The sequence below is a fragment of the Etheostoma spectabile genome, chromosome 16, assembly GCF_008692095.1.
Source record: "Etheostoma spectabile isolate EspeVRDwgs_2016 chromosome 16, UIUC_Espe_1.0, whole genome shotgun sequence".
Classification (NCBI taxonomy): Eukaryota; Metazoa; Chordata; class Actinopteri; order Perciformes; family Percidae; genus Etheostoma; species Etheostoma spectabile.
In genome coordinates, this window is record NC_045748.1 from 22022432 (window position 1) to 22033582 (window position 11151).

At 39.7% G+C, this 11151-nt stretch overlaps 1 long non-coding RNA gene across 1 annotated transcript in view; it reads right to left on the bottom strand.

Moving 5' to 3' along the window:
• The window catches only part of LOC116704176 (uncharacterized), a 15654-nt gene extending 4844 nt beyond the window's left edge, over window positions 1–10810 (bottom strand). Inside the window, exons 1-2 of the long non-coding RNA XR_004335605.1 lie at window positions 10799–10810; window positions 1292–1297 (exon numbers count right to left, since the gene is read on the bottom strand). This is a non-coding gene — a long non-coding RNA (uncharacterized LOC116704176). The remainder of the gene's footprint in view (window positions 1–1291; window positions 1298–10798) is intronic.
• Window positions 10811–11151: the final 341 nt, after the last annotated feature.

Genomic DNA, 11151 nt, shown 5'->3' on the forward strand with positions numbered 1-11151 from the left:
GTTAGTTTTTTAAAAATGATATCAGATTATAAACAGAATGTGCCTTTGGATCATTTGATGAATGGTTGCTGATAATGGGCAATGTAGATGTTGCGTTAAAGATCAGCCACCCACTCAGATCAGCTGGTATTCTGTATAATGGAGTGGTATGGAAATTTGAAAGTGACCCCAAATATTTGACCGGTACTGTGTAGTTTAAGAAAAAATAATGTGTTTTTTGAAGAATAAAGCTTGTTGAAACACAAAACACAAGTATAAACCTAATAATGAGCATAATATGGGGCCTTTAAATGAATGGGCTACTGTTTGTGTTTCTTTTACCGTAACCACAATCACCACTTCATGCCACATGCTGCTATTGTAGAAAGTAAATTAATGGATAATCAAAGTCTGAATGAGCTGATAGAGAAATGATTCAACATACAGACTCCAGGAGCGTTGAGCAGTCAGTGGAATGTTACAGTAGAATCAGAGTGGAGGCACACTTTGATCAGACCTGTTTGGGTATGTGTGTGTGTGTGTGTGTGTGTGACACACCACTGTGTTGTAATGTATCACTCTGAAACTTTCCCCGTCCTCTCTTCCTCTCTCTTCTCCTTGTGAAAACCACTCAAGGTAAACCATGAACAAAATGAATCATGATGACTTTGTGTTGGAGTAATGGTGTTTCCCAGGCTCCCGACCACACGCAGTGTTGCTCATGAGTATAGGAACCCCTGCTTAAGTTGATTAAAAAGAGGAATAAAAAAATCCTCTTTTTTTTGGTTGGATTTTTTTCCTCATTTTTCAATTAAGGCAATTAAATCAATTTCCATCTTTTTGCCTTAATTAAAAAATGAGGAAAAATCAAACCTTTATAAACACCAATTTTCTTTGTGACTGAATAATGTATTGTAAATAAATAAATGTTCTTCCTTAAAATACAGGGGACATAAGTACACCCCCCTATGTTAAATTCCCATGGAGGCAGATAGATTTTTATTATTAAAGACCAGTTATTTCATGAATCCTGGATACTATACATCCAGAAAAAGTCCCCCCCCCCATCATCACATACCCTTCACCATACCTAGAGATTGGCATGGGGAATTTTCCATAAAATCGTCTCTCATTGCAAATCAGACCAGTTATTAGGCTAACTGAAATTATAACCAGGCCAATTTCTAGGTATAGTGAAGGGTATGTGATGATGTGTGTGTGTGTGTGTGTGTGGAGGGGGGGGGGGGACTTTATCAGGATGCAGAGTATCCTGATCCATGAAATAACTGGCCTTTAATAATAAAAACTCTACCTGCTTCTATGGGAATTTAACATATGGGTGTATACTTATGCCCCCTGCATTTTAAGCAAGAATATTTATTTATTTACAAAACATTGTTCATTCACAAAGAAAATTGGTGTCCTTAAAAGGTTGGATTTTTCCTCATTTTTTTAATTAAGGCATTAAGAGCTATTTCCAAAAGATGATTTTTTTCATTGCTCTTTTTAGTCTACTAAAGCAGGGGTTCCTATACTCATGAGCAGCACTGTAAATTATATTTTGACTATTTAGTCATCTCATTTAACTAAACTTTGCAAAAATAAGGCACCTCGCACTGCTTGAACAACTTCTGCCCAACAGTATGGGATCTAGACCCGGCAAATCTGAAAATTTAAAAAGCCTGAACAGCAGACAACTAGCTGCCAGTGCCGACATCAATAATGCTCCTCTGGCACAACATGCTAGCTGAGCTACGAGCAGACCTGCTGACCAAATCTGACTTACTAGCTGTGAGATTTGAAAACAAGCTTGCTGTCAATAACTCCAAGTTAGATAGACTGCCGCTGACGGTGATCAACCATCTGAAGTCTGGGCTGAACCAGCTCCAGTCCTTGGAGGCCTTAGAACCACTATGGCTGAAGAGAATGCCAAGCTGAAAGCCAAGATCAACAATGTAGAGGGGGGCAGCAGATGGTGCAATTTGCAATGTGCGTCTTATTGGAGTGCCAGAAACAGTCGAGGGCACACGACCCACCCTTTTCCTCCAGGGCTTGACAGAGCTCACCATTCATTTAATTCCAAACCAGCTGAGGGGCAAAACTCACTAAGTGAGTGACTAAGGACTTGGTCATACGGGCTGCCTGCAAGAAGCGAAGAGCACTAAAATATAGAGACAAGCTGGTCTACGAAGATTACGATTACGAAGAGGTCCATGCACCAGTTTTACACTCGTAAACTTAAATCTACATTGTGTAAGAATTTCTCCCATCTAGCGGTGAAATTGTATATGACCACCAGAGGTGGGTAGTAACGAGTTACATTTACTCCGTTACATTTACTTGAGTAAGTTTTTGAAAAAATTGTACTTCTAGGAGTAGTTTTAAATCACTATACTTTTACTTTTACTTGAGTAGATTAGTGAAAAATAAACTGTACTCTTACTCCGCTACATTAGGCCCCAATGAGCTCGTTACTCGTTACTACGCGTCATTGTTTTTACCCCCGCGTACGTCTCATGTTGTTTTATTTTTACAGAGTCTTCCGCTGAACGTGACTGTGCTTAACCAATCACACGTCGTTGTGCAGTCACGTGACCATACTCGTTTCATAGACCGTTAATATGGGACAGGTTAGCTTTACACTCGTAGCAAAGCAAGAAACAGCAGCTACGTTTTGCGGTGTGTTCAGGGTCTACCAAAACAAACGGACATGTCACGTTCAACAACTCAACATCTAACCTGAGGAAACGTAGCGGTGGTTTTAGTTTTTGCTGTGGAGAGGTGGATTTTTTGTCTTTTGTTACATACAGTATGTTTTACACATGCAGTATCCACCAAATTTGATGTGACAAGTCCCTCAAGTAGCTATTTTGTAATTAATAATTTATTTATTGATTGGATGAACTATAATTTGCCTAAGATAATTATTTTTATCTTTGGCGTTCTGATTGATGCTTGTGTTAGAAATAAATCAGACGTTACTCAACGTTACTCACTACTTGAGTAGTTTTTTCGTCAAGTACTTTTTTACTTTTACTCAATAATTATTTGATGACTACTTTTACTTTTACTTGAGTCATATTATTCTGAAGTAACAGTACTTTTACTTGAGTACAATTTTTGGCTACTCTACCCACCTCTGATGACCACCAACTGAATATTACTTTCTGCCCCGCCCATTCCGAGCGTGTGTTAACTCCTACGGTGGCCAAACGCAAAATTACGACACGCATGATAACGTTTATGTTCCAAGGTAGACAACACTTTTTCATCATTGACACGAGGAAAAGTATCCTAGATGTTGTTCTAGCGTTGTGTACACCCATGCCTTGTTAGCTAAGCAACTGTAAAACTTTGAATTTCACACAAATAGGGCGAAGTACCTTTAGAGAAGAAAGCAGGCAACTTCTGCTTCCCTTTTAAAATCCTTGCTTTTTCCATCTTGGAAAAGCCAACTTTGGTCTTGTTGCTTTGCATGTTGCGTTGTTGTTTTAATTATCTTTTATTACTTCCTTGGTGACTCTGTTACATGTCCTAGAGAATAGGCGTGATGCTCCAGCTGCAACTGGCTTTTCCAATCTGCCGGCAGTTGCTGAGTTATCTTCTCCCCCTTCCTCCCTGGCATTTGTCACGCTGCCAATGAGTGTAAAAGCGAGAAACGCGGAGGTACTGTATGTCCATCTTTGACTTACGTATTTTAAAGATGGAGGTGCAACATGGCAGAATTCATAGGAGCGAGTCACTCCTATGTATCCTGAATGATTCTGATTGGCAGATTCTACGAGAATACTTTGATTAGTTGGTGGAGGTAATTACACGTGAATGAGCACATATTTGTGACGAAACAAAGGGGGTTTTGACACAAATCAACTGAAAAAGTTACACAATGGAGCTTTAACCCTTGTGTTGTCTTCACCTCCGGGACCCTCTAGTATCCCTCGGGTCAAACTGACCCGTGACTTATTTGGGGTTTAAAAAAAAATTCTGACATAAAATTTTACTTCATAAATTTGTCTCAATTGTTTGAAATTGAGATAACACATAACATATATGTTTAGGGAATCCTATCATTCTCTACTAGCACACAATTAAAAATGAAAGTGGGGTTCGTTTTTTGTCATAAGTTTATAATTCATGTTAAAAATCCACTATGGAAAAAAATGAGTGGTCATATCCAGGATCATTTTCTGAGTTGAGTCAGGAATACTTGTTTGTCACAGAAAATAAGGTAAGGCCGTTGATTTTCAGGTAGAAAAAATGTATATTTGTACCATTTTCTTCTTGTAAAAATGTGAAATGGGTCAATATTACCCAAATACCATACAAGGGTTAAGCCTTCTCTACTCTATCCAGCGCGGCTGTTCATTGTGACAGATGCTGAAATAGATGCCGTTTCTCATCGGTGCCAGCGGTTTTTGGCTACATATCAGTATCACAGCTTTCCGATCGAAGAGGAGGGAACCGAGTTGAACAGCAACTACTTGCCCAGGTTATGATTTCCAGCATTATCTAAGCAAATCTAACTTTTTGCTATCTGACAAGGTCAAAAATGGCTGTAGGTTAATGATAGCAGATGATTGAACATGCAATTTCCCCATTGATCTGATTGAACAACAGCTATTCTAACAGCTACATCTATAAGGCGTTTGTCTGGCATTTCTCAATATATTGTTAGTGAATTGTATTGCTTGCTTCTTATTTAACACATTTATCTTAAGTTGTAATATGTTCATATTGGTCAGATGTGGGTACAATGTTGCTAACCGTTCAGTGTGTTTAGGTTTAGGAATATAACATAATGTTCTGTTTCGTTATCCTCTGAGATAGGCCTACACTTTCTTATGTTCGTCTATATTGTTTTTACATTACCAGTGTGCGGCCTGTTGGCACAGAGCAGCAGACACCACTGTTGTGGTGCTCCTGTGTAAAGTTGAGTCTATTTTTCTAATGTTATTGTGTGGCGGGGCGGTGAATATAGCAAAAGGAAAGTCTGTGCCTCGGGAGAAGTTTGATGAGCGTATGGTAGCGACATGGCACTTTTGGCACTTTTGTGCAAAGAGTACATCAGAGGCTGTGATGCGTGTAGGGTTTTTGAGAGTTGGGGGAGGAGAGGGGGGCAGGCTTGTGTATGCACGTGCGCGGGTGGGATATGGTGTGGGAAGGAGGGAGGGTATCATCACATCTTTGTTGTCTCTCTCTTTTTTTTGTTGCTTTATTCTATTTCTCTTCTTTTTTATTTGGGGTCAATACTCAGATATTGTAGTCTACAAACACGAGGGGATTCATTACTTGATGCTTGCAAAATAACAACATATCAGTGATCAATATTCGTTTTACATCTAGGAAATTCAAGGAGGAAAATCTGAATACTAAAGTAAATAAGATTATGTCACATCTTCAGGATGTGCGGGGGGACATAGTGTTACTGCAGGAGTCAGATTTACGTGGTGGTGAGATTCAGCGCATTTAAAGGGGCAAGTTCAGTCAGTTATAATACTCAACGTTTAGTGTGAAAGCCGGGGGGGTTGCTATCTTGAGCCGTAATTATATTCCATTTGAGCAAGAAAACATCACAGCTGACTCAAGTGGTCATTATGTTATTCACGGAAGTTGAATACTAGTGTTATTTTGGCTACCATCTACGCACCTAACTGGGACAACAAACAATTTATCTCCAGGCTTTTTCCAGGATTTCAATTTTGTGCAACTTTCTAACTTAGACAGATCCTCTGCTAGACCAAATTATCTCACCAACTCTGCTAAGCTACTAGCTTCTATTGCAGAGGAACTGGGCCTGACTGACCCATGGACATGTAGATTGCTTTTTTTTTGTTGCATGTCCACCACTCACATTCACAAATAGATTTATGTCTCTTAGATAATAGACTGCTTTCTAATGTACACTCATGGGACTATCATACTATAGTCATTTCAGACCATGCTCCTACATCATTTGATATATTTTTTCCCAATATCAACCGCACTTTTAAACAATGGATATTTACTTCACATCTCCCATCAAATGACGCTTTTGTTGACTCCTAAGATCAAATATCAGTTATTCTTTGAAATAAATGACTCGCCAGAGGTGTCGAGACGCACTTTGTGAGAAACCTTTAAGGCGTACCTAAGAGGCCATGCCATTTCCTACAGTGGGTACGGAAAGTATTCAGACCCCTTTTAAAATGTTCACTCTTTGTTTCATTGCAGCCATTTTACAAAAATCAAAAAAAAGTTCCTTTTATTTCTCATTAATGTATACTCAGCACCCCATCTTTACAGAAAAAAACAGAAATGTAGAATATTTTGCAAATTTATTGAAAAAGAAAAACTGAAATATCACATGGTCATAATGTTCAGACCCTTTTCCGTGACACTCACATTTAACTCACATGCTGTACATTTCTTCTGATCCTCCTTGGTTCTACTCCTTCATTGGAGGCCTGCTGTATGTAATTAACCTGATTGGACATGATTAGGAAAGGCACACACCTGTCTATATAAGACCTTGCAGCGCACAGTGCTTGTCAGAGCAAATGAGAGTCATGAGGTTGAAGGAGCCCAGGAGCTCAGAAACAGAATTGTGGCAAAGCACAGATCTAGCCAAGGTTACAAAACAATTTCTGCAGCATTCAAGGTTCTCAAGAACATAGTGTCTCCATAATCCTTATATCTCATCTCATCTACGTGTGGATTCCAAGATCTTGGCTAAGATTGTAGCTCTCTGTCTCCAACATGTTTCAGCATGACTAATTTCAGCAGACCAAACAGGCTTCATGTTGGGGTGGCAGTCAATCCCCAACATCAGAAGACTTTTAATGCACTTACAGTTTTTTTGGATTGCTTAAGCACGATTTTCAAAACAGGGCCCGTGTTTTCAAAACCCTACCACCATAGCCAACCACACACCAATTAGCACACACTAGATCCTTTGCATAATTAAACCTCTCTGTAAACTATACACTTCTGTTTAAAACCCCACTTTGTTACCATATGAAACACACACGTTTCACATTACTATACTCTGTTTGCACGAGTTTACACCTCTGCTGTGAAACTACACCTTTAGCACGTTCTACTTCCCTATGATAGAGTTGGCTACCATCAACAAAGTACAATATAAATGTAAATTCACCAAACACTACACAAGACCAATGTTGCAGACTGAAGAAAAACTCATTTATGTTATCTCACACAGCACAAATGTTTACATGGAATTCACAATACTGTAACAAAATGTCACTTACTTAGTGTACTGTAAGTTTTACTGTAAAAACAAAAACAAACTAGCATTGTCCTTCGCCTACTGGATCTGGCCAGAGAATTTCCTCACATCGCAGGCATGTTCCATTAGCAGAACCTTGGAAAGAAACGCTTGAATGACAAATCCTCCTTGCTTGCTGCTACCTTCCATCGTCACAGGCCTCCTCCATGGCTTGGTGAAGGGTACCTCACCTGGTACGGAGATCATATACCTTCCACCACCATGCCGAGAAAAACTCTTCTATAGGGGGTTGAGAAAAGAGTATGGTGGACAGATATAGGACGGTGAAATGTGGATGTTGCTGAAACCAGTTCTGAACCAGAGCAGAGCGGTGGAAAGACACATTTCCCAGACAACAATGTATTGCATATGATCGATTGTATTTGCTGCTGTTATGTTGTGCATTGGTCGCGAATGGTATGAGTCGGTGTTGTAAGGGCCCATATGGGCATGGCGGTGGAGGACCCCATTCTGTTTAATGCTGCACGAGTGTTTATATTACCCCCACGTTGCGGGACATTGACCTATAGCCCCTGTGGCCAATGATTGTTTCTTCCCTCCTTCGTGTTCTCGTCAGGTTTGAACCCAGCCTCATCTACGTAAATGAACTCATGCTGACTCCCTCTCCATCCATTTGTAAACCTCTCTGAAGAACAGTGTCGGCAAAATTGTGTTCGTGTAATCAGTATACATATTACAGTACAGTAAAAGATTATGAGACAGTATGCAAGATCACAATGCTTAGGTGAATACATACCTCTGCATAATCATGCCGCAGTTGTTTCACCCTTTCGGAATTGCGTTCCCTGTCTGTCCTTTTTTTCTCTTCCTTGGTTGCGTTCCTCTTCCTCCTTTTCACTGCACAGTCACCCTACCTGCTTCCCATTTAGCTCAGGTGTTCACACGCCTTGGTTACCCTGTTAACGGCTAACATTACAGGCGTAGTAGACTATGGAGTTATTTGAAACCAAGAGAGGGGGGCTGTAAATCGGAAAACGAGGACCGTAAGTTTGCAGTGAACAAGCTGTTTTTTAGGTCTGGTAGAGGTGACTCTCGTTCATATTTTTCCCAAAGATGTTCATATCTCTGCACACATGATAGCTACTGACTGCCTAAACTGGTGGCAAAAAAACACACCAAAGTATATCCATAATTATCATCATAGCACACACACCACATGTCTTCAACAGCAAGAGACATTAATCCACTTCCTACTTAACATTCATACACGTACAGAAACCTCAAAGTCACAAACTGCTTTGGAAACTTTCAACCACAATGATTCACTCAAAATCTAACACTGGTCATTCATTATCTTTATCCAACCACAGTCTTTGGTCATGCATGGACATGCACAGGAAGGGCTCATTTATTTTTGTAGGTTGGTTAACTAATCAGTTTAGGTAAGTCTTACTAAAAGGTTTGTCTTTTTTGAATGGTGACCTAATAATAAATATATTACAATAGACACCTTAAGTTGATATTAGAACCAAGGTTGTGGGAGTTATAAGTCTTCTCCTCTGCCTCCTCCCCCCCTGTAAAGGTCAGACTACTTCCAATCTCTGTTTTCTGTTCACAAATAGGTCCTGTTATTGTAAAATATGTTGTATTATTCCTTACAGTATGTAAAGCAAAAATACGTAGGCTGTGGCTGATTGTTGGCTCCTGAGCATCCGCACTAAGTGTCTTGCTCAAGGACAGCCTTACAACATTTCCTGAAGGAGGTTACAGCACTGCTGCTCATTTTAAGCAACACATGAACCAATGCTTTGAAAAAAGAGTTTAAATTATTTTTTAAATGCTGTTAAACAGCAAAAAGAAGTACTACTAGATGACAGAATAAGTACTTTACAACAACAGCTCATGGGTCACTTGAATGCACCATGAGCTTTAGTCCTGCCTGGTATTGGACGGGGCGGCTGTGGCTCAGTGGTAGAGCGGACGCCAATTGGAAGGTTGGTGGTTCGATCCCTGGCTCTGCAGTCCCACGTCTTGGGCAAGACACTGAACCCTGAGTTGCCCCCGATGCTGACCTATCGGAGTGTAAATGTGTGTGAGTGTTTATCAATGAGCCAGCCTCGGCCACAATATGTGAATGGTTCTTGTGCTATGGAAAAGTGCTTTGAGTAGTCGTTAAGACTAGAAAAGTGCTATGTAAGAACAGTCCATTTACATTTATTGTTTCTCGTACAACTCCACCCCCAGCAGTGTCCCGGTGTTGGAATCCTTTGGAGTGAAATCCAGCAACATGTTTCAACATTTCAACCACATTCATGCTAAGCTAAGTTACCTGCTGCCAAGTTTAATGATAACCAGTGTTGCTTGCACTGATGCTTCTGTAACGCCAGTTATAGTTCACCAGAGGGTGGTGGAGGCATTATAGGTTACCAAAATTAGCCACCTACGTTGTGGTTGTTGTTTGTTCCGGTATATACCAGTTGATTAGGAGCTGGTGCTATATTGGCACTGGGTTTTGGTACCCAACCCTACCTCATAGTGACAAATATGGTTGCAAAGGGTTGGGACATTTCAGATTAATTACCAAGGGGAAATAACCCTGGAAATTGCACAATTGAACGCTTTAAAATTAAACCTAAAGGAGCAAGATGTAATACTCACAGCAAGGGTTTAAAATGGGTACTGCAGTCCAAATTAACAAATACAGGAGAGACTCGTCTCCCCCGGCCCCTCCTCTCCAGACTCGCAGCTCACAGGGGTTGCCAGGTTGAGAATGCTGAACTCAGCGTCCCACCACGTTGTCAGTTATGCTGCCTATGTTGACGGTCATAAAAGACGTAACCTTGCGCTGCTATGTACCCAGGTCACAGTCACCATTTGTCGACTAAACTTAACTGCAAAGGGCGTTGAAAAGAAGAGATTTGCTTAAATATACCCATAAAAAATAAGTCATGCTATGCGTTTTGTAGATATATTTATTGTAAAGATTTTGCAACTTGCATAAAGGTTTGATTAAAAACAAATACATTGTCATGTTGATAGCAAACTTAATTTCAGGGACAGGATTAACCTGAATAGTAAAAGTCTACTTTAAAGAATTAACGGATGTCTTGTAGCATAGTTACAAAACAGAGAGTCAGAGTCAGTGAATTACTCACAGTCCATGACTTATTATTGTACAACACGCTGATTATTGCAAGTTATCTTCAAAACCACAATTGGATTCAAACGGAAAAATTGGCGAGCTGCATTAGGTTTTAGACCCTTGTCATGGCAGACGTGTCACAGCAGGAAAAGGACAGGTGTGACTAATAGCATTACTTCTGTTTATGTCTGTGAGCCAGACCAGTTTCAGGTCCAAAGTATTGCACATGATGGTTTACTTTTTTTTTTAAAGTCATGGATTAATGGGACAATTTGTGTGTGTAGCATGTAGGGGGCTACAACTTCATTTCAAAATGCTATCCTGTATTGTAAAATGACAATATGACATTTTGACCAAAGCCTCTAATATGTTTTACAGTTTAATTGTTTACACGCAGTTTTGACAAGTTTTTTTTTTTTCAAACTATAATCACAATTATCCAAACACCACACTCAATTTGCATAATTCCCAGATTGTTCGCAAAATTACACTGTCAAAACATTGTTATGTAAGGGATGATTTAGATTAAAGGAAAAACAACTGACAAACCATCAACATTCTTCATGATTAGTTTGAGATATAGAACATACACAAGTAGGCCTACCATAAACTTAATAAGCATTGCACAACACTGATGCCGCACACTGAATATTTCAATACTTAAAGTATTTCTTACCATAATCAGTTACAGTAACCACCCAACAATGAAACAAATAAAACCTGAAGACAAATACAAATTCCTGCATAAAATACATACAATTTGACTGTGAAGAATTAGGGATGAGCGAGTACAGCATTATCTGTT